At 45.2% G+C, this 21,718-nt stretch overlaps 2 protein-coding genes and 1 long non-coding RNA gene across 7 annotated transcripts in view; 2 read left to right on the top strand and 1 right to left on the bottom strand.

The window, feature by feature from the left end:
- LOC126037378 (uncharacterized) overlaps positions 1-7,730 on the bottom strand; it is a 31,502-nt gene extending 23,772 nt beyond the window's left edge. Inside the window, exons 1-3 of one of the 2 annotated variants that reach the window (XR_007505670.1) lie at positions 7,684-7,730; positions 3,393-3,436; positions 2,289-2,341 (exon numbers count right to left, since the gene is read on the bottom strand). This is a non-coding gene — a long non-coding RNA (uncharacterized LOC126037378). Of the gene's footprint in view, positions 1-2,288; positions 2,342-3,392; positions 3,437-7,683 lie in introns of those variants that run through there. The other variant, XR_007505671.1, reaches the window with a different exon arrangement.
- LOC126037370 (electroneutral sodium bicarbonate exchanger 1-like) overlaps positions 1-21,718 on the top strand; it is a 265,741-nt gene that overhangs the window by 17,688 nt on the left and 226,335 nt on the right. For 2 of the 4 annotated variants that reach the window (XR_007505652.1, XR_007505659.1), the window contains exon 1: positions 8,448-8,491. The exons of the other annotated variants lie outside the window; for them this stretch is intronic. The gene's annotated coding sequence lies outside the window, so the exon portion shown is untranslated. Of the gene's footprint in view, positions 1-8,447; positions 8,492-21,718 lie in introns of those variants that run through there. 4 annotated transcript variants of the gene reach the window in all.
- The window catches only part of LOC126037369 (electroneutral sodium bicarbonate exchanger 1-like), a 230,242-nt gene that overhangs the window by 90,190 nt on the left and 118,334 nt on the right, over positions 1-21,718 (top strand). The gene's annotated exons all lie outside the window — the stretch shown is intronic.

The following is a 21,718-nucleotide window of genomic DNA, read 5'->3' as shown; positions in this document are numbered from 1 at the left end:
ACACCCCCATCTCCTGCTCCAGCCCACCCCCTTCACCCACACGAGTTTTTAACCCACGCGAGTTGTTTCGCCCTGCGCACCCTGCTCTCCTATCTCCTGCCCTGCCTCCCTCCTTTCCCTCCTCCATATTACACATGCGCGGTCCCCGGGAGCAGCGTGGCGGCGCGCAGGGCGCGGCTGTCGGCGGCAGCGGGCGAGCGCCTGGACCGCGGGTGAGGCGAGCGATCCCCTCCGGCGGGGGCGGCGGCGGCCGCGGCGGCGGGTGCCTCCTGCCCGCTGGCCGCCCGGGGCCGGCGGGACGGGAAGCTGCGAAGCGGCCGCCGCGGCAGGCTCCCGGTCCGCCGGAGGCGAGCCGGGCCAGGGCAGCGCCGGGCAGGTCCCCGAGAGCCGACAGAAGGGAAGAGGGGACGGAGGCGGGCACCCCCCAGGCGCGGCCAGCGGGCGCCTTCCCGAGTCGCCGGAGCTCCCCCGGCGCCTTTCCCCAGCCCCGCTCGGCCCCTGCGGCTGCCCCCAGCTGCAGCCCCTCCCCTGAAGCCTGTGCTGCAGCCGCAGGCAGCCCCCGAGCCCTGTCGTGAGGGCGGCAAGCTGGCCCTCCGGTGTTCTCGAGTCTCCCTTAAGGCGGGTGCCGTTAGCAGCGGCGCGGGGAAGGAGCGGCGTCCGTCCGCGGAAGCCCCTGCGGACGGAGGGGCTCTGGCCAGGGTGGAGCTGCGGTAATAACGGTCGCTGCTGCCTCTTTCCCTCTGCCAGAGGCCACGCCGTGAGCGGGGTTGTCCTTTCGTCCCCGGAGATGCCGCTGACTGCAGCAGCCTCAGGCTCGCGTGGCCTGTCTCTGCCCGGCCTCCCTCTCCTCACGGCACGGGAGCGCAGAGGGACAGGCGGAGCGCTTACTGGCTGTGGACGGGAGCTGCTGAAGCTGGAGAGGCCGCAGAAAGGTAAAGAAGAAGAAACGGAAGGCCATCTGGCTGGCAGCTGCCTCCCGCTGCAGGCCAGAGGGACCCTGCCTCTGTGGGTGTGGGAGGATCCCTCCTCGTAGTCCACAGCAGGTCAGACCGCCAGGGTGATGCGTGACCAGCAGCACGGTACGGCCACGTAGTGAACGAGCGAGCGAGGCTACGTGTCTAGGAGGCCTCATCTCGCAAGAGCTGCGAGGGGCTCGCGTGTTCCGTTATGCGGAGGACAGCCAAGCGACTGGAGTTACAGAAGAGGAAGGGAGGAGAGAAGGAGAAAGAAGCGGCTGAACTGGCAAAGTCTCTTGGCAGCGCCAAGAACAAGAGCTGCGGTGAGCCCCGGGCCCTCGGGGCCCCGTCTCCCCTCTTCGGTGTTGTGGTCCCTCCCTGCCCCCTCCGTCCCCTGGTCCCCTCTCTTTCCCACACCCCTGCTTTTTTTTTTTTTTGCTTTTTTTTTTTTTCCTTTCCTCCCTTGTACCTCTGATACTGAAAAGCCGGTCGACGAAACTCCCTAAGACTCATTTTGGAGTTTTAGAAAGCAGGCGTTCTTCACTGCAGCGCTGGATGCACGGGGGATAGTTCCACCTAGTGTGCGTGCCACAGCTTTAGCACAAACAGGTTATATAGAATAACTAATTGCTTATTAATCAGATGAGTATACATATACATAAAAACGATGGCAACCGATTATCATAGCACTGCCTACATCCGATCACGTGCAAGGAAGGATCCATTTGAGACGAAGGGCTGCTTTTGCGACCACCGACCCATTTGAAGTTCTTGCTGGCTGTCCTCGAAGTCTTTATTCTTGTCCTTGTTCTTTGATCTTGAAGCTTAACGCAGTTTCAATCACATGTGGTCAGTTTCAGCATTGTTCCCATTTAGCTTACAGGGGAACATCTAGTCATAAGAGCAAAGAACTGCAAAACTTAGGAGTACCTACCTCTGCTAGTTAATTGCTCGGCTATACTCTTGTCTGTTGTTTCAGTTGTAGCGTTAGTATAAGATTTCTAACCATTATTTACCAAATCTCACTTTTATAGTCACCTAGCAGCAAACCACAGCTGGTACAAAGTATTAAAACCACCCAAATATTTAGACGTGCCATACAGAACGTATGGAAATGTGCTATCAGAGGTGTCCGAGGGGCAGGGGGAGCGCCGGGGGGCGCCCCGAGCCCCGGAGCAGACTCGCTGGCAGGACTCGATAGGTGCGCGACTGACTGAATAGACGCTGGCCGGCCGGCCCCTTTGCCCTCTGGGCTGCGTTTGCGCTCCCTCTGCACGGGGCGAGGGGCTGTGAGGGAGCCCAGGGGAGGAGGAGGAGGTGAGGCGCTGGGGGGGGTCGGGCCGTGCCCCCCCTGTTCCTGCTGGGCTCCAGCTGTTGCAAATGTTCTGGTAAAGAAATCAACATTTAATCACATAGAAGAGTTAGGTTTGATTAAGAAGTAAAATTGTGAAGCGTAACGTATAGGATTGTTAAGTTTGAAACGTAGCCATAGAAACTTTAGGAGCTGTGTTATGCGTGACGCTAGGGACCGTAATATTGTTAAAGTTTGAAACAGCTAACCCTAGAAACCTCACCAGGAAGTTACTGGTTTTCCTACGTTCTGTTTCAGGAAACTAAGGAAACCGTCGTGGACACCAGTTTGCTGCTTGGAAACCCCCTTACCCTCCCCATCTTGATTTGAGTATCGACGATGCCAGTCAGCAGAGCCAAGTGTCACTGACCAATGATTGTTTTTAAATAAGAATATCGGTAAGGTTATATAATCACAGGACCGATCGTTACAACGGTTAAATTTAAGAACGAGCATAGTATGCGTTTTTACGGAAGGAGCTTAGGTAACAATGACCTGACGGGAAAAGCCTGTAAAAACTGATGGATTTTGATACTAAGTGGGACACGCCTTTGGAGGAGCGATCCCCCGTGTCCCCAGCGCTGCGATAAACAAAGTGCCTGCTTCTTAACTTCACGTTGGCGTTAAGGAGTTTTATTCTGGATTTCGGTAACGGTTTTGGCGACCCAGATGGGACCTTGCGAGTGAGACTGGACGAGATGGCGTGTCGATCGAGCTCCGGCCGGCACCGAGGTATTCTCGGGGAGAACCGTCACCCTCGACACGCAAAGCTCCTCGCAGCGTTCCCTGGAAAAAAGGTAAGGCGCTGCTTCTTTGGAATTTGTTTGGAAAGCCTGCCCGTGAGGCGTGGCGAAAGCTTCCCAGGGTTGGGGCTTGGAGGGTAGCCGTCTGCAGTGGAAGCCTAGGCGTCTGCCCGTAAGTCATAAGCGAAAGCTATTGCTGGGTTGGACTTTGTGTATTATTTGGGACAGCTGTCGTTTGCATTTGTTTGGTATTTGGTATTTGAATGTATATAAGTATAATGGCATTAGCAAAATTGTTTAAGAATAAGAGTGCAGGAAATAGAACTGCTGATGAAAAGTTACCAGAAACGTCACCGCTGGGATGTTTATTGGCACGTTGGGGTGAACTGCAGGAAAAATGGTAAACAAACAGAACTTTGAGTTACAATACTATATTGCAATTACTGTTGTTTTGTAGGAGAGAGAGTAAATGGAATAAAGTGCCATATGTAGATTTGTTCTTTTTAAGTGAACGTATCGGACGGGGACCGGAGGGGAGTCTCCCAGCAGAACCTCTGGTTACAGCTAAACTGGGAGAACAGAAAATTGAATTTGAGTTGACACTAGAGTCACCTTTTCAGTTTTAAATACCTCAGAGGGAGAGTTAAGTTTTGAAGAAATTGGTGGTGTTGGTGCAACAAGCGAACGAGAAACTAGACCCTTCTTTAAATCTTTAACAATGAAATTAGGAAAGCAATGGGTCACTCGGCAGTTTTTGTATGTGCCAAATTCTCCTAAACTCCTGTTAAGGAGAGGTCTATTTGAGAACTTAGAGGCAGAAATTAAATTTAAAAATGGAGAGCTTAAAATTTTAATTCCAGAAACTAAACGTATCGAAGCAGCGGCTTTGTTGTTAACAGGATGTTTACCGAAAGCAGAAGATTATACCGGTCCAAGTGTAATGCTGTCATTCCAGTCGTCTGGACTGGGAAGTTCCCGGTAAATCCAAAAAGCAGAACCTGTGAGAGTTGATTTAAAGCCAGGATCGAATCCGGTAAGAATGAAACAATACCCCCTAAAACCGGAAAGTCGGAAAGAGTTAGTAATGGTAATACAAAAATTTTTAAGATACAAATTGTTAATAGAATGTGAATCCAGATATAACACCCCGATCTTGCCTTTTAAAAGGCTGATGAAAAAGATGATAGATTAGTTCAAGACCTCCTCAGAGCAATAAATCAAATAGTACAAGGTATTCATCCGGTCGTAGCAAATCCTTATACTTTGTTAACAACCCTAACGGAGAAATGAGAATGGTTCACAGTGTTGGACCGAAAAGATGCCTTTTTCTGTATTCCCTTGGATCCCAATAGTCAAGAGGTTTTTGCTTTGGAATGGGAAAATCCTGAGACTGGGAGAAAAACACGATATACGTGGACAGTCTTGCCTCAAGGCTTTAAGAATAGTCTTACCATTTTTGGAAATCAATTGGCACGAGAATTAGAGATTTGGAAGAAAGAAAATAATCAAGAAATCTTGCTGAAATATATGGACGATCTGTTAATGGTAGCTGAGACGGAAGAACAATGCACAAAGTCAACTCTTAACTTTTTGAACTTTTTGGGAATCAGTAGATATCGAGTGTCAAAAGAAAAAAACCCAAATAACCCAGAAAGAAGAAACTTAAATTTGAGTTTTAAAATCCTAAAAGGACAGAGACAATTGGGAACTGAGAGAAAAGAGGCAATGTGTCGTCTCCCCGAACCTAAGACTAAAAAAATGAATGACAAGCATTTCCGGGAATGGTCGAGTGGTGTCACCTGTAGATTATAAATTGTGGCTTGCTGGCCTGACCTTTATAGGAGCAGCTCAAAACCTCAAACGACGGATTGGACCGATGCCGAGAAAGCTACCTTCCAAGAATTGAAACAGGCTGTAATAGGGGTGCCAGCCCTAGCGTCTGCCAGATCTCACAAGAGACACTTGAACTTTCTGCTCGTGAAAGAAGAGGTAGAGCTCTGGGTATCCTGGCCCAATATTTAGGGCCAAGTGGGCGAGCTGTGGCCTACTTCTCGAAGCGATTGGATAACGTGAGTCTGGGATGCTCTGGTCGTCCGAGAGCCGTCGCTGCAACTGTGCTACTGATCCAGGAAGCTCGTAAGTTCGCCTGAGGAGAAAGGATTACTGTACGTTTCCCATATGATAACTGTTGTGCTAAAACGGAAAGGGGGGCACTGGTTATCCCCTAGCAGAATGCTGAAATACCAAGTGGTGTTGTTGCTGGAACAAGATGATGTTTACCTAAAAACTACTACCGCCGTTAACCCTGTTGCGTTTTCAACAACTGACCGAGTTAAAGGAGAACTGGAACGTGACTGCTTGCAGGCAATCGAAAGAGTTTACTCCAGCTGACTGGATCTCTGAGATGTGCCACTAGAAGAAACAGATTGGGAACTATATGCCGACGGAAGCGGTTCCATCTGTGAAGGAAAACGTTTTATCGAGATAGGCAATAACTACTGAGGAGGTACTTGCGTTGCCAACTTTGCCTTCGATGATCTCTGCCCAAAAGGCTGAATTGATAGCTCTTACTCGAGCTCTGGAACTAAGTCAAGGAAAGCGAGTCAACACTTGGACAGACTCAAAGTATGCTTTTGGAGTGGTACGTGCACATGGAGCGATACGGGGAGAAAGAGGACTGTTATCTGCACCAGGAACCGCCGTTCAGCACGCAGAACAAATACTGAAATTGTTAGAAAGCATTCAAAACCCAACAGCAGTCACGATGATGCACTGTAAAGCACATCCGTTAGGTAAGACCGGTCCTAACGCAGGTAACCGACTGGCTGATAAAGCTGCTGAAGAGGCTGCAGAAAAAGGCATCCTAGCACTAGTTCCAGAGAAAGGTATAAAATTGCCTAAAGAAACTCCAAATTATAATGAAAAAGATGAAGAATTAATTATTAGATTGCAGGCTAACAAAATGAAACAGGATAGGCTGTAACACCGACAGGTCGAATAATAGTCCCACCCACAATAATAAGAGAAATTGCCCCATTGAACATCACAAAGTATACTGGGAAACAGAAAGCGAAATATGACAAAGATTGTTTAAACAATTATAAGTGGACGTGAAATGTATATGTAAATTTATCCCCGAACCAGTAATAAGATCATCTTTGGGATTATTAAATAAGGAAATTTTTTAGAAGAATATTAGCAAATTGATTTTATAGAATTGCCTTGAAAATAAGGATATGTCCTAGTTTTAGTTGATATCTTTACTGGGTGGCCCAAGGCTTTCCCTTGTCGCACCAACAAAGCAAGGGAAGTAGTCAAAGTCTTGCTCAAAGAGATAATACCAAAATATGGGGTGCCTGTAAGAATGTCATCTGACAATGGCCCTCATTTTATAGCAAAGATTATGAGACAAGTTGAGCCAAGTATTATCTATGGATTGAGACTATCACACCCCACATAGACCACAAGCAAGTGTGTGGGCAGAGAGAGAGAGAGAGAGAGAATGAACTATATCCTTAAGCAACAGTCGAGTAAAATTTGTCAGGAAACCTCACTCCTCACATGGGTTAAAGCGTTACCCGTGGCTCTATTAAGAATCGGAGTATAGCCAGAAGAGAAAGAAAAGTCAAGTCTTTAGGAAATGTTGTATGAAAGACCATATCAAGAGTCCTGTGTTCTGAGTATCTTTGGAGATATGTTTTTAAAAGGTGTTATGATTTCTTTAAGCAATTCTTTTCAAGAACTTTGTCAGTATGTCTCCACAGCTGGACCCTTAGAACTGGACGTAGCAGCGCATCCCTTCCGACCAGGAGACTGAATATATATAAAATCACCGAGAAGTGGAAAGGACCGTATCGAGTCATTTTAACAACACTTGTAGCAGTAAAGGTCTGGGAGAAGAACCTTGGCTTCATTATTCGAGAATAAAGAAAGCACCCAACAAGAAACTGGAAGTCTAAAGAAACTGTCCCTTTAAAACGGAAAATCTATAAGTAAGTTTCACGTTATCTATTTGGGAAAACAGTTGTGTAAAGTTTATAATGTTGGGGTTGCTATTAGGAATATTGTCGAGGGCAATAATCTTTTTGTGTGTTTAGAGGGTGTATGTGGGTTTTTTTGAGGGGTTCTAAACATGAGATAAACAAAATGAAACAATTATTGTTTGAGCTATTCATCTTGATATTAACCGGTTTTGTAATTTGAATTAAAAAAAATAATGTAGTTTTGTAACTGATTCAAAGTTTTGTAAAGACACAGAATTTAACCTCAGTAACAGCCTGCCTTTCCGATTCCAAAGTCAGATGAAAATCTAGTTCCGTGGAGAATACTGACATTGAATTTAACCAAAACTTGAGAAAAGAGGTAGAACAATGAGAATCATTTTAGCAGATTCAATTGGATGGATTTAAAAGGCAATTATTTTTTTTTTAAATTTGAAAGAAGGAATTATAGCGTTGTGAATTATAACGTTACCAAACCATCCACCTCACGGACAAAAGAATTAATTTACTCGCCCTTCGGGAGAAACTTGTACAAGCACCCCTCGGGGCTGTCAGCTGCCAAAACCGTAGAGACAAGTGCAAAAAGGAACTTGGGATCATGTTTAAAATATAAAACGATGTTTAGAACTTACTGGAGTTCCAGGATCCTTGTTAGAGCCACCCAGAGTCGGGACCATCTGTGGAAATTTAGACCGGTTTAGACAACCAGAGAAACATCACACATCCTAAACAGAGCTGTATGAAAGTTTGTACTTGCAGCTAGCTTCTCTGACCCCAAACTCCCAAGACCTTCTCTAGTAGCTAAAGCTCTAAGATGGGGGTGTATTTGTAGAAAGGATAATAATACTTCACATGATCTTTGGTCCCCTCTTAATAACAGGAAAAATTTAGCTTGGAGTTGACGGCATTAAAGGACAGGTGAAAAGTTCAGGCTTAACTGCTTGGGTGACTAGTGATGCTATATGATCCACTCACCTCTTCATGAAGGAGAAAAGCAAATCGTGGTCTTGAGACTTAATAACTCTATCCTCTCTCTGGAAGAAATCTCCCTTGTGGCCTCGCTCGCGGGTGGACCTGGGGAAATCGAAAAGATGATACCTGGCAATTGCCAAGTCTTAGAACTAAAATCAGATGGGTATTAAAATCTGTATTTTGACCCCAGTTAACACCTCTTCCACATCAGATGACTCTTGACATCTGTCACTCAGTCAAGGCAGTGCCTGCTGCTTCACTTCACCTTGGTGGTGAGGGGTTTGGTTCCGGGTTTCGGTACCACAGCTGCGGGCCGGGGCTGGAGGAGCCGCAGGTGCGGGCAGTGAGAGGCTGATGGCGACGCCCCCTCCCTGGCAAGGGGAGGGGCTGCCGGGGGAGGGGCCGCCGGGAGCCCAGGCAGGAGCGGAGCTGAGCAGTGACCGGGCTGCGGCTGCCCCGAGGGAGAAGGTGAGCGGGGCCGGGCGCCCCTCGGAGCGCGAACGTCGGAGGCGGGGGTGCCCCGGGGGAGGTGGGGGTGCCCCGGGGGAGGTGGGGGTGCCGAGGCCGAGGGGGAGCCCTGGGGGCTCACAGGGCGGCTGAGAGAACGTGCGCGCGGGGGTGGGGGGCGGGGCGCTGACAGGGCGGCTGAGAGAACGTGCGCGCGGGGTGGGGGCTCACCGGGCCCCGTGGCGGGGCTGCGCAGTCGGCCGGCGGGTCCCGGGGAAAGCCCCGAGGAGGACGGCGGGGTCCGTGTTGCACGCACGGAGCGGCAGCGGGGCCGCGCCGTGCCGGAGCTACCCGGAGCGGCGCTGGGGGCTCGGCGGGAACTGCCGCTGCGCCGGCGTGGGGAGGTGGGGGGGAACGGAAGCGGCGTCCCCTCGGCGTCAGGCAGCAGGGCAGGCTGCCTCCCGGGGCATGCCGGGAGCTGTAGTTTTCGCGGACTCGGCGGCCGGGCAGCAGCGCGGCTCTCGGGCGCGGCGTAGTCCTCGCGGCCCCCGGAGTCCGACCAGGTCAGACTCGGGAGCGTTGCCGGTTTCGCGTGGTTTTCCGCGGGCTTCCCGCTGCGCCCGCTCCCCGACCAGCCGTGCGGACGCGCCTCCCGGGCGCATGCGCCGTGCTTTGCGTTGGGGCAGCCCGGCGTTCGCTCGCCGGCGCAGGCGCCGTCCCCGTCCCCGGAGGTTTGTGATCTTGGGAAGCCAATGTCTTGGATAGCTGGGGTTGTGCCTTGCAAGCTTGTGGGTTGTGGCTTGCAAGCCTGTGACTCCCACCAAGTTCCCAACAAATTCAAACGTAGAAATTGTGCATCGGCCCTCCTCGCCCCCTCCGAGCTGGTCTGTTCTCTGTGGTCACCATTAGTAGCCTCGGTTTCCCACCTGTGGTTCTCCACAAAGCCAGAGCCTCGCAGCTCCATGCTGAAGGGAGTGGGGAGCTACACACGGAGAAGGCAGAGGCCCGAGTTTGTCTTTTGGGGATGAGAAGTGGCGAGGAACTGCCATAAATGGGACGCATCCCTGCTTGAGGCATGGCTGTTTCAGCTGTGCACATGGAAAATCCTCAGATACGTTGCATCTAGCCCTCCTTTCCATTGACCCCAGGAGAACTGGCCTCCTGTGTCCCCCAAGTTTATTTACTTCATGCTGCAGTGAAGTGGCTATTTTTCTTCTTTTCTCTGAGGATTTTGTGGATCTGGGCGTGGGAAGGACTGCCTTAATGCTGGCTTTCTCAGCCTACTTCTGGGAAGCCAGGCATATCTGCAGATTAGAGCCGGGGGAGTGGCCCAGACGCCTTTTATTCCTCGGAGGGCAGTGGATTTGGGGAGTTAGAGCAAGGCATGCCTGGATGTTGGCCTCCCTGAGGGGGAGGGGGTTTACAGCCAGATGACTGAAGAGCCTCCCCCAATCACTCCTGGGGAAAGGGTTGGGGGGTGGCTTTTAATGTACCCACGGTATCGATGTGGCAGGTGAGCATACACCCCCCTCTTGGCTGGGGGATCTTATGTGGACGCCTGCTGAGCCAGGGCTGGAAGCCCCTCTGCACACCCTGGAGGAGCTGGGTGCAGACTGGGGACGTGAGGGCAGTCGTGACATGGACACGGAGCGGCAGAGAGTCCTGCTCTTTCAGCAGTTAACGGTGCTACCGCGTGTTCAAAACCTCAAGTGCACCCGTCCAACCGTGCATTCTCTTTCCTGGGGTTTGTTTATGGGACAAATAAACTGCCCAGCACTAGATGAGAAGGTTGTCTGCACTCCACCTCAAATCAGGTGCATCACCTCTCCGTCGGGAAAGAAGTATGGGGGTGGGCATAAAAGGAACAGTAACTCCAACGTTGGGATTCTTTTTGGCTCTGGGCACAGAGCAGGTAACCACAGCGATACAGAGAGGGAAGGAGGTGCTGATGGGTTTGTACCTTGGACTTACACTGTAGAGGATGATCTGTTCAGGACATACATGTCATAGAGTAGCTGTTGCATGATTTATACTTGTAATCAGGTTCCTACTTGATAGCCTTAACTTTGCGTGGCTTGCGTATTGAACTTTGCAGTAGTTTGTTTGTTTTTACATTTCCTTAAGGTCTAGGCAAAGGTTTAGAAAGTTAGCAGACTTAAGGATAAGCATTTATTACTTTGTCCTGCCACGTTGCCATTTGAAACCTGTTCTGAGTGTTGGTGGTATTCAAGAAATTGCCGAGATTTCGAGGGTGAATCTGTATCTTTAGGTGTACTGAGCAGAAAAGTACAATGGATCTTTTTAGTTGCCAGATAGCTTTCTTTATCCAGGCGGTCAATTTGTCAAGATCAGGCTGCAGTGTCCAGGGGGCCAGGGCGGGAAGGTTGGTGTTCAAGCTTCTCATTCCTGTCAGCGGTGACTCCGCTTGCACCACTAAGTGGTGCTGTGTACATACGCTTTATTAAATCGGGAGCTGCCTGTGCCTGCCTGCTTGTGTAGTTCGGAGCGGTCCTTTTAGAGAAAATGTTCTTTTGGCTGCATTTGTTCTCCTGTGATACAAAAACTTGACAGCTGTTGGGGGCAACTACTACTTTAGGAGAATTTCTATAAAGTAAGAAATTGCTGGTTTTATTTTGTCATGGTGGGCACAAAATTAACTGATTCAAAATCACGTCCACTGCAGCTTATGCTTCCGTAACACACCACTCAACTGATTTCTATGCGTAAATGTCTTCGGAGAGGAATCACAGGTGCCTGCTGTGACTATAGGGACAAGCAGTATGGGCTCACAGGAACAGAACATGCTTTGCCTTCCCATCACCAGAAGAAAGAGAGAAAGAAAGAAAGAGGTGAAGAAGGGTGCTCAGGAGCAAGAGGCTGCAAGGAAGTTGCTGTACATGATCCTTTTGCCTTGCTTTATCTGACAGAAAAGCTGCCTTCTGCTAGTTGGGTCTTGGCTTGAAAGACAAGGGGAGAGAGACTCCCGCCCCTCTCCCAGGGAGTGTGCTACTTTTGACTGGCTTGTTCTGACTATGTGATCTGCAATTACAATATTGAGATTGCATGGTGACAGTCTATACCACTGACTCCCTGAGTGGTTTTTCATTTCTGTCCCCGCTTCCTTCTCCAGCTTTTTCCAATATATCAATTTAAAAAAAAAAAAAAAAAAAAAAAAAAAATTTAACCTTACATGAACATCATCTGTTGGCTTTGGCCCCAAACACTTTATTTCCTAGAAATAAGTTGAGTCTTTTCATCAGAATATGTAAAAGATTTCTAGCCACTGTAGTACTATTGTATTGTTTGTTTTTTTAAATAAGATTCTGTCCAGGTTCCAGCATGTGCACTAAACTTCTACTGCAGTAGAAGAGAGTCTTAAGCTGAAGAGAGATTTCATGCTTGGGAGAGAAAAAGGGCAGATCTTGACTCAAAAGTAACTTTTCCAAGGGAAAGGTAAACTCTTTTGTTTCTTTGGGGATTTTTATTCTGATAGCACAAGCATCTTGTTCTCTCAGGATTTTGTAATCTCTGGGAAAAAAAACCCTTGGTGTTGTGTCACTTCCTCCTTCCCTGGTTGTGTTTTTTTCACTCCTTTTCAGAGGAAGTGCTAATACTGTTATAATTTAGGAAGACATTTTAACTTTTGACTCGGAGGTCTGCTGACTTCACTGTAAAGGCAGTTTCTGTGCATCCAAATGCTGTTAATCCCTTCAAATACGAAATGAAAGATGTGTAACTTGGAGCTGAGACTGAGTCAGAGTATTCCAGATGGGTCTGGTTTACTTTGCATTCAGTGTTCCTGTAGCCTGTTGCTTTGGAAGGTGCAGGTAATAAGCTTTTCAATTGAATAAATGAGCGGTAGTGGTTTTTTGTTTTCCTCCCCTAGAAATGTAGTGCTTGATCAGACTGCACTGACCTGTAGAAGTTGTGGGCACTGTGGTGTTCTCCAGAATGCTACTTGGGCTGCCACTACAAGTAGGCCATTTAAAATAATAACCTTAGACTTTAAAAATACATAAAAACTTCATGATGCTTAAAGTATAGGGCAGAGTAGTCATCAGGTTAAAATAACTTCATGCTTATGACATGCACAGTGATGGTTCCTTTCAGGTTTTTTGGTTGTTGTTGGTGGTGGTTGTTTTTTCTTCTTTAAGATGGCACTGGTTGCAGTGATCTTCAGTTTTACGGCACAGCTAACTGTCTTAGTACAGATATGGTTCCTTTCTGCCTACTATTTCCGTTTACTGGCAGACATAGTTAAGATAGCTCTTTGGAGTTGTGGAGTGCGCGTGTGTATATAGATATATGTGTGTGTGTGTGTGAATGTGTATGAAAATAAGAAGACCTAAAGTCCCCTCCCCACATCATTAGCTTTCGCTGCCCTGTATTTCAGTGTTACCAAGATTTTAAAGTGACCCAAGTATTGCTGTTGCAAATGTTTCCATGTTTGTCTAACTATTGTGATGACATAAAAAAAAATAAAATCAAAACACTAAATGTTTTATTACTTGCCCTATAAGTATATAGGCGTTCCCTGTCTAATATCTATTTCTTTTTTCAGGATTCACTGTATTTATTTTTTTTTACCCTATGAAACGGAAAGAGATTTCTGGCTTACTGTTGGCTTTTGATAGACGTTTTATCCTTGGGGAATTGCCCACCAATTACTTCATAGAGTTTGGAATTTAACTGAAGGACATTTTGCATGCCCGTGTTCAAATAGCGATGCTAACAGGCCACCATACGGTTCGTGTTGATAGCTTTATGGATACTTAAAGGTAGGCAATAGTCTTATTTTTTAATAATGCTTAACCTTTTTCTCTTTGGCAAGAACAAGCAAGTCTGCCTGGTTTTGTAGGACTTGCAGCTTTTCCTTAACATCAGACTTTAAAAAGGGGAGAACCAGTAGTATCAGGTACGCAGTTAGGATGGCGATTTTTAAAATACTAAGCTGCGTAACAGTCTCGGGAAGAACATGTGTGACTGGGCGTGAGAGTCTGTGGTACAGCATTACTAACCTTTGCTAAAAAATGTTTTGAAGAGTGAAGCATTTGCTTTATGACCGGTACTTGAGGACGAATTCTGATGCTGCTGCTAAAGTTTATTGAAAAATAGGCCCTGATTTCAGTGATGATGCAGGTGTGGTTTCTGTTCATGCCTTAAATCTGAAAAGAAGAGAAGAGAAACCTCCATTTGAAGGAGGATTTTGTATGAAGGGTAATCAAACCAGTAACCTGCTTTAAGAACGACTTTAACATATTTGGAGCATCGGTTAAAGGCAAATAAGTAAAGTTTATCATATCCTCCTACATAAGCTGTGACTATTGAATACAGTCGGCAGTCCACCTCAGAACTTGCTGGTGTGCAACTGCAGCGTGTTAAGTTGTAAGACTTCACAGCCACGAGCTGATGGGCCACAGTTCTCTCCGAGCATAAAGCGCTGTAAGTTTTAGTTTCTTGCACAGCAGTGACTCTTTTCAACATTAGTAACTATACAACAGGGTAAAAGGCAAATTTAGTGAAGAATAATGTGTCATTCTCAGAGTAGCTGTTTGCATTTCACCATGATGCAGATGCTTTTTATAGCAGTTGTGTTGGCACATGTGTTAGAATTCGGTTAATTCTCTCCTGAACTCATTTAAACTTTTGGCTTCAACTGCATCACTGGCAATATGTTTCAGAATAGAATAATTATTTCCTTTAAAAAAAAACGGGGGTGGGGGGGTAAGAAGAAGGGGTGGAGGAAGCGGGGATAAAAAAATCTGCTGTCTGCCAGTGCTGTGGGCTGCTCACTCATTTTTCTGTAGAACTTCTGGGGGTTTTTTGTTGTTGTTGTTGTTCTTCTTCTTCTACCTTAATGCTAATAGGCATTTCTACCTTTTCTACCTTGTTTTTCTACCTAATGCTAATAGGCATTAGCCTATCCTCTGCACCTTTGGTCATTTCCTGAAGTTTGTCTGTAGTTTCCTACATTAGTAGGTAAATGTATCTATTTTACTTTACAGAGTTTTGCTAGGTTTTTAAATTATACAAGAAATTTAAGTCTTGGAACAAATGTCTTTGCTTATTGATTTTTGTGAGTAGCTGCAAAAATCTTATTTATTAGTTGCCCCTTTTAAAATTAAAATAAAAATGAATGCTATGCAAGAAATAGGTTGCAAGTAACTGTTAGGGTCTTACTACTGCTCGCTGTTGAGAGATCGTGGGAAGTGCAGAGAATTTGTGTTAAAAGTTACGGGCATTTTTCAAGATAGTTTTCCAGGTCTGAGGCGTGCTGAAATATCTTTTTCCTATGATAGTGTGTTTAGTTTCGTTGACTTCAGCGGAACACACAGAATACATTGACTTAAACTAGCTGAGAATCTGATGATAAGGTTTTATACTCTACCTAACATAGTGTTGTGATGACCTGTCCCCTGACCTCAAAATTATGTTTGATGATCGTAACAGGAGGCCGGATCTTTGATCTGGAAATTATGCTGATAGCGACATTACAGAATCCAGGCTTGTAACTTCACTGGTTTCTTGCAGCCCCTCAAGTTCATGAAGGACAATAAAGACCCATTCTCTTTTGTTCTTGTGCTATGATCAGGGATGGAAGTATGACCTTGTCAGTTGTAAGAAGTGGCTTAACTGCTGTTGGAGTCTGCTTTTATGCCTGGAGAACCTGTTGATTTGCATGGGTTTGCACAGCTTGTGCTAATGATATGGCTGGAATGAGACAGGGTCTTGTGTAGTCTGCAAGGGCTGTATATGGTCCTGGTTTATAGCTGGGTGGGAGGGATTGGTTCAAGTTACTTCTGATTTGCCCTATTTAATATCTTAAATAGGAGTGAACAGGGTGATTGGAACAGTTTCATTTTTACAAGAGGAAATTTATAAATCGGTTTTTATCCTGTGTTAGAATTAAGATATGTATTTACTGGAGACAACGAGTCTAGCCTGAACACTGAAACAGCTCTGTTTTGGGCACACTATTAGAACTTTTTTAAAATTTTCAAATCATAACAGTCTGTCAGTTCATGCTTGTTGAGTCTGAGACATTAAGTGATGCCCTTTGAACAGGGAAACATTGCTAATAATTGATATTTGGTTTGTAGACTATACCTTTTGTATGCTCTAAAGTCACCTGTTGTTTCCCTTTCATTTATAAAAGTTCTGTTCGTCAAACCATATAAGCGCATACCTAAATACAGTGTTAAACTTCCTGAATTGCTCTAAACTATTGCGTTGCTGTAAACTGTTTTGGCTGATAAACCTAAGCGGTCAGCTTGGTATTCCTCCATGTATATGTGATTAAGATGCAATAGGTCGGAACAAGTTACCAGGCAACTGCATGCTCCAGCTGCATAGGAGGCACAAAGCAGCTGGCCCGTTCCTTGTAATCAGTGGGAAAGTACAGATTCTCCTGTGACCTTGGTCACTTTTGTCTATAACATATTAGATAAGAGTATTTTGATACTCCTCTCGCAGTGGGAGAAACATTGCTTGTGTCTGTGCAGTGTGTGAAAATCACTTTACCAAGATGCTTTTATTTCTAAAACCCTTGGAAAAAAAAACTCAAAACGGAGTTTTAAAACTTTTTTAATCCAAGGCAAACGTCAGGATTCTCATTCTTACAAAGTATTTTACAATTGTGTAACCTTGTAGACTGTACGGAGAATGAGGATCTTGCATGTGACATACTCAAAAGTTTCATTTTCGGTGTTCTACACGCTTCTACTGATCGCAGCGCCTTTGTTTCCTAAGGGCAACTGGCAACAGACAATGCGTATGGGTTTCAAGGCCCTGTGGAACAGAGAAGGTAGTTTGCCAGTGTTCTTACTGCTGTTGCAGACATTGTTTCAGTGGATTGAAAGTGGCACGTTCCAAGTACCTTTTCCTACCATTGCTGCGTATATTTTTTTTTTTTTCAATCCAGAAGAATGTTTCTGTACTTCCCTTCCCTATAGGTGCATGTTGATTTACATTGCATGCTATTGCAGTGTTCTTAGTCTACCAGTTACAGATTACTCCTTTCAGTTCTTGTGCATTTCTGAATGTGTATCTACCTACTAAAGTCACATTTCTTCAGACCTGATATGCAACTGCTACGCAAGTCAGCTATTGTGCTAGTTATGGTGTTTACCCCGTCAGTTGTTTTACTGTCTAATAAGTACCTTGATGACAGAGAACGGGAGTGTCAGAAAATGGACAAGTCAGGCTTTATATTAGAGATGGTTTTCATCAGATTTAAGAGAATGCAGTTTTGGCATAAGGATTTACATACCGCTCCCGGTGTTCTGTTGGGCTGACGGTGTTCTGTTGGGCTGACGTTTTGCAAGAAGCTGAGGTGTTTAACTTTCAAAAGCTGTTTATGTAAATTGGCTTACCTCTGAGTAGTCTCCTTCAGCTGTGTGTAACGAAGAAATAAATGTGCATCTCTAGACATGTGCATATGCAGATAGAATTGTAAGTGCAGAGCTGGGGATGATGCTTGTGTTTGAGGGTAGAAATACAGAGAGGGACAGCAGTGGGGAAAGAAGAACCTTTGAAGATAGTCTAGTGTTGCTCTCATTCTAGAGGTGAATGATCAACTTTCTGTACCATTCTTGACAAACGCTTGCCTAATTTATTCTTAAACATTTCCTGTAATTATTACTACTGTTGCAAAGATTGCCACATACCCTAAGTTTTTCAGGTTGTAATTTAAGCCCCATGATTCCGTGTAACTGTGTGCAGTGGATGCACAGAAAAGTTCTTCCTTATAGCTACCTTTTAGAGTTTAAACATTGTTCTTTCTCTTCAGTATTGCCCTTTCTAGGTTAAGAGGCTGTTTTTCAATTTATGCTTTGAAGTCAGACTCCTGTACATCGTTGAGCACCCTCTTGGACTTACTGTAGACCCTCACCAGTTATACTACACCCTTCTTGAAAAGCAGTACATCATCTGGAGGGTTCAGCAGCTAATCCGTGCAAATGTAGCGCGGCAGAAATACTGCTTGGATGTACTACCTCAAGTGTGATGTGTGAGGAGGATTCACTGGGCCTTTTGATTAGCAAGAAACGGTACATAAGAACTAGGTGACAGAAATAGGACACGCAGCTGGCACACTGGCCTTCAAGCTTACAGTGCAGCTCCGTGGGCTTTGGCTGGCTAAAGAAGAGCATGAGGCACAGGAGAGAACTGCTGCTGGATCTTAGTGAAAGACGGTAAGTCATTTGGAGAGAGGTTTTCAAAGCCAGGAATTCAAGTCGGGTGCCCAATTCCAGAGTGCCTGTGAAATCCCTGTGTACTGCCCTCGCTTGTCTAACTTTGTGTTGTATATTGTCTAGCAGCTTTTCTTTCAAAGATAACAAAGCTACACTTGTGTGATAGGTGATGTAATGATCTCATAATAACAGGCAAAATCCAAGTCACAGAAAATGCCAGCATTTGAAAGAGAGCCGGATAGGAGAGCCTTTTTTGTATGGATCAGTTGTCTTGTTCTGATTTTTTTGTTTTACAGGTAAAATCACAGCTCAGTGTGACATGGAAATAACTGGAAATAGTTTTATTTTTAAATTCGGGGCCTTATTTTCCTTGAAACTGGATTTTCAGATACGGTGCTAGAAGACGTTACAGAATTGTAAATGTTGTTTCTGCCTCCTGTTCCTCTTGAACATTTGGTTTCCTGGGGAAAAATACTGTGTAAGCTCTGTAAGCAAAGAGGTTTTATATTTTTGGAATACTTGCCAGCTGAATGGTTTGTACCTTGGACTTAAACTGTAGAGGAGGATCTGTTCAGGACATCCATGTCATAGAGTAGCTGTTGCATGACTTATACTTGTAATCCGGTTCCTACTTGATAGCCTTAACTTTGCGTGGATTGTGTGTTGAACTTTCCAGTAGTTTGTTTGTTTTTACATTTCCTTAAGGTCTAGGCAAAGGCTTAGAGAGTTAGCAGACTTAAGGATAAGCATTTATTACTTTGTCCTGCCACGTTGCTATTTGAAACCTGTTCTGAGTGTTGGTGGTATTCAAGAAATTGCCGAGATTTCGAGGGTGAAATCTGTATCTTTAGGTGTACTGAGCAGAAAAGTACAATGGATCTTTTTAGTTGCCAGATAGCTTGCTTTATCCAGGCGGTCAATTTGTCAAGATCAGGCTGCAGCGTGGCCAATTCATTTCTTAGTTCCAACAACTGCCATCTTAATGTAGAGATTTATTCTGTAATCAAAACTGGAACTGTTGTCCCTGGTTATGTGTGCTTACTTATTTGTTTTTAACGCTGCTTCAGTGAGACTCCGTCTGAGGGCAGAAGAATCACAAAGCTAGACCAGATTTTGCTAAATGGAAATAACATAACACTGGTAAGTCAGCATTGTTAAAATGCTGCATGCATTTATTTTCTGTACCTGTAAATCAATCAGTCACTGAGCTCAGCTACTTTAAGCTGAGCTTTCCAGACAATTCCATTACACAAGGTAATTTCAAGTAGCTTCTGGGGCATATGTGTGTATGAATGATGCTGGAAAAGTGACCTTGCTGTCTTAGTACACGTTACAGTTTAAAAAAAAAAACAAAAAAAAAAAAAACAAAAGAGCATGTCCCTAACTTTATTTGGTGAATGTTTTTCTGGTCTTCAGGTGTGCCAGGGAATCACTGGCTTTGTTAAGCGCTCCGTAAGCTGGTTCATACAGTGGCTTTTAACTCACGAGTGTTTGCCTGCATAAGCGTGTAGGTGGAATGCATCTACGTTTTATCCATTATTGTATGTATAGATGTGTTTGCAGCGGTTTGGATGTTTACAAGCTTGTCAAGTCATTTGGCAGTTATGATTACCATGTGATGCCCAGAGAGCTGTACCTTTACGTGCTCTGAAAAAAATCTGGAGGTCTGTTGGCTTATACCAAATCAGAAGCACTATGATTTTTAGTTTATTCTCTGCTGGTGTAGGTAGGTCAGTACTGCAACAGTAATTAAATACTGTGATTATGCATCCCTAAGCTGAATTCTGCGACTTCCTAAATACCACAAGAGCAGACCTAGAATAGTTTGTTGTTTGTCGGCATAGATGGCTACAAAGTCAGGACTTCCTACGTAAAAGCATTCCTAATTTTGTGGGAAGAGGAGAGGACGACCAACTCGAGTCGAAATGAGCTCTGTGTGAACGAGGAACAATCTCCATTTTGCTGTCTTACCCAGCTTGCACCTCCTCACTGTGTGTCTGAGCAAGTGCCATCTTGCCTTAATTTCTAAGCCTCTTTCTGCTTTGGTTATTGTTCTGCCTCCTTAAAGGATAGTGCATGTTCTGACTTCTTGTGTGGGGTAAAATTACTACCCTCCGGTTAAGCTGGTGGTATACTGCCCTGGAAGCAGAAGCTGGTGATGCTTAGAGTGCAAATTTTCAGCGAGACGTAGATACATTTCTGTATCGGATCTTGTGCCTCTCTTGCGGACACGTCTTCCCACGTCAGGAAGACTATGCTTTAGACTTTTTCTTACTTCGGTCCTGAAAGCAGCAAAGTTCTTCCTCTTTAGAAGTGCTCAGCTAATTATTAAGAACGTATCAGTAAAAGCAATGGTTATCCTCTTCTTTTATCCCTTATTCAGGAAAGGTGCATCACTAATGATGATGCTGGTTTTGTAAGTTGAAACCGTTACTTTCCTGTAAAGACACACTAATTTGTTCTGAATAAAAGCCTTTCTTTTTGTTCTCTTTGTGCTCAGTTACGTAAGTGCACGAGTGAGTTAGTTTTCCAACGGGTTGATGGAGTGGAAAAAGAATAGTTACGTTCCAGTTGCTGTCGGTCTTCAGTTTTTCTACATCTGTTGCATTTGTTTATGGCCCAAGTCTATATAAAACCCAAATCGTGGGCCAAGAGATTGCTATTCTTTGCACTACAGGCAGATACTAAGCTGGATCATTTGTTTAAACCCTGCTTCAGGCTGTGTCGCCAGAAACCGTGTGGTAGAGTGCTGCAGAATTCTGAAAGCTCTTCAGAGTGGATGCATCTGTTTGATGCTCAGCAGCCGTTGGTTCTGCTGGCCTTGAGGTTCAGCCCTCTTGGACTTGTTTTGCTTGGCAGATGTACTCTCTTGTAGTAAAGGCATTGTAGTGGTATTTTGCGAGTGAGGACAGACAGACCAGACATCGTTCATGTCCAGGGAGCCGGGGCGGGAAGGTTGGTGTTCAAGCTTCTCATTCCTGTCAGCGGTGACTCCGCTTGCACCACTAAGTGGTGCTGTGTACATACGCTTTATTAAATCGGGAGCTGCCTGTGCCTGCCTGCTTGTGTAGTTCGGAGTGGTCCTTTTAGAGAAAATGTTCTTTTGGCTGCATTTGTTCTCCTGTGATACAAAAACTTGACAGCTGTTGGGGGCAACTACTACTTTAGGAGGATTTCTATAAAGTAAGAAATTGCTGGTTTTATTTTATCATGATGGGCAAAACAATAACTGATTCAAAATCACGTCCACTGCAGCTTATGCTTCCGTAACACACCACTCAACTGATTTCTATGCGTAAATGTCTTCGGAGAGGAATCACAGGTGCCTGCTGTGACTATAGGGACAAGCCGTATGGGCTCACAGGAGCAGAACATGCTTTGCCTTCCCATCACCAGAAGAAAGAGAGAAAGAAAGAGGTGAAGAAGGGTGCTCAGGAGCAAGAGGCTGCAAGGAAGTTGCTGTACGTGATCCTTTTGCCTTGCTTTATCTGACAGAAAAGCTGCCTTCTGCTAGTTGGGTCTTGGCTTGAAATACAAGGGGGAAGAGACTCCTGCCCCTCTCCCAGGGAGTGTGCTACTTTTGACTGGCTTGTTCTGACTATGTGATCTGCAATTACAATATTTAGGTTGCATGGTGACAATCTATACCACTGACTCCCTGAATGGTTTTTCATTTCTGTCCCTGCTTCCTTCTCCAGCTTTTTTCAATATATCAATTTAAAAAAAAAAAAAAAAAAAAAAAATTTTTTTTTACCTTACATGAACATCATCTGTTGGCTTTGGCCCCAAACACTTTATTTCCTAGAAATAAGTTGAGTCTTTTCATCAGAATATGTAAAAGATTTCTAGCCACTGTAATACTATTGTATTGTTTGGGTTTTTTTTTAAATAAGTTTCTATCCAGGTTCCAGTGTGTGCACTGAATTTCTACTGCAGTAGATGACAGTCTTAAGCTGAAGAGAGATTTCATGGTTGGGAGAGAAAAAGAGCAGATCTTGACTCAAAGGTAACTTTTCCAAGGGAAAGGTAAACTCTTTTGTTTCTTTGGGGATTTTTA

Source organism: Accipiter gentilis, unplaced genomic scaffold, assembly GCF_929443795.1.
Source record: "Accipiter gentilis unplaced genomic scaffold, bAccGen1.1, whole genome shotgun sequence".
NCBI classification, from domain to species: domain Eukaryota; kingdom Metazoa; phylum Chordata; class Aves; order Accipitriformes; family Accipitridae; genus Astur; species Astur gentilis.
Note: the sequence above shows the minus strand (reverse complement) of the source record. Positions and strands in the feature narration are given on the sequence as shown.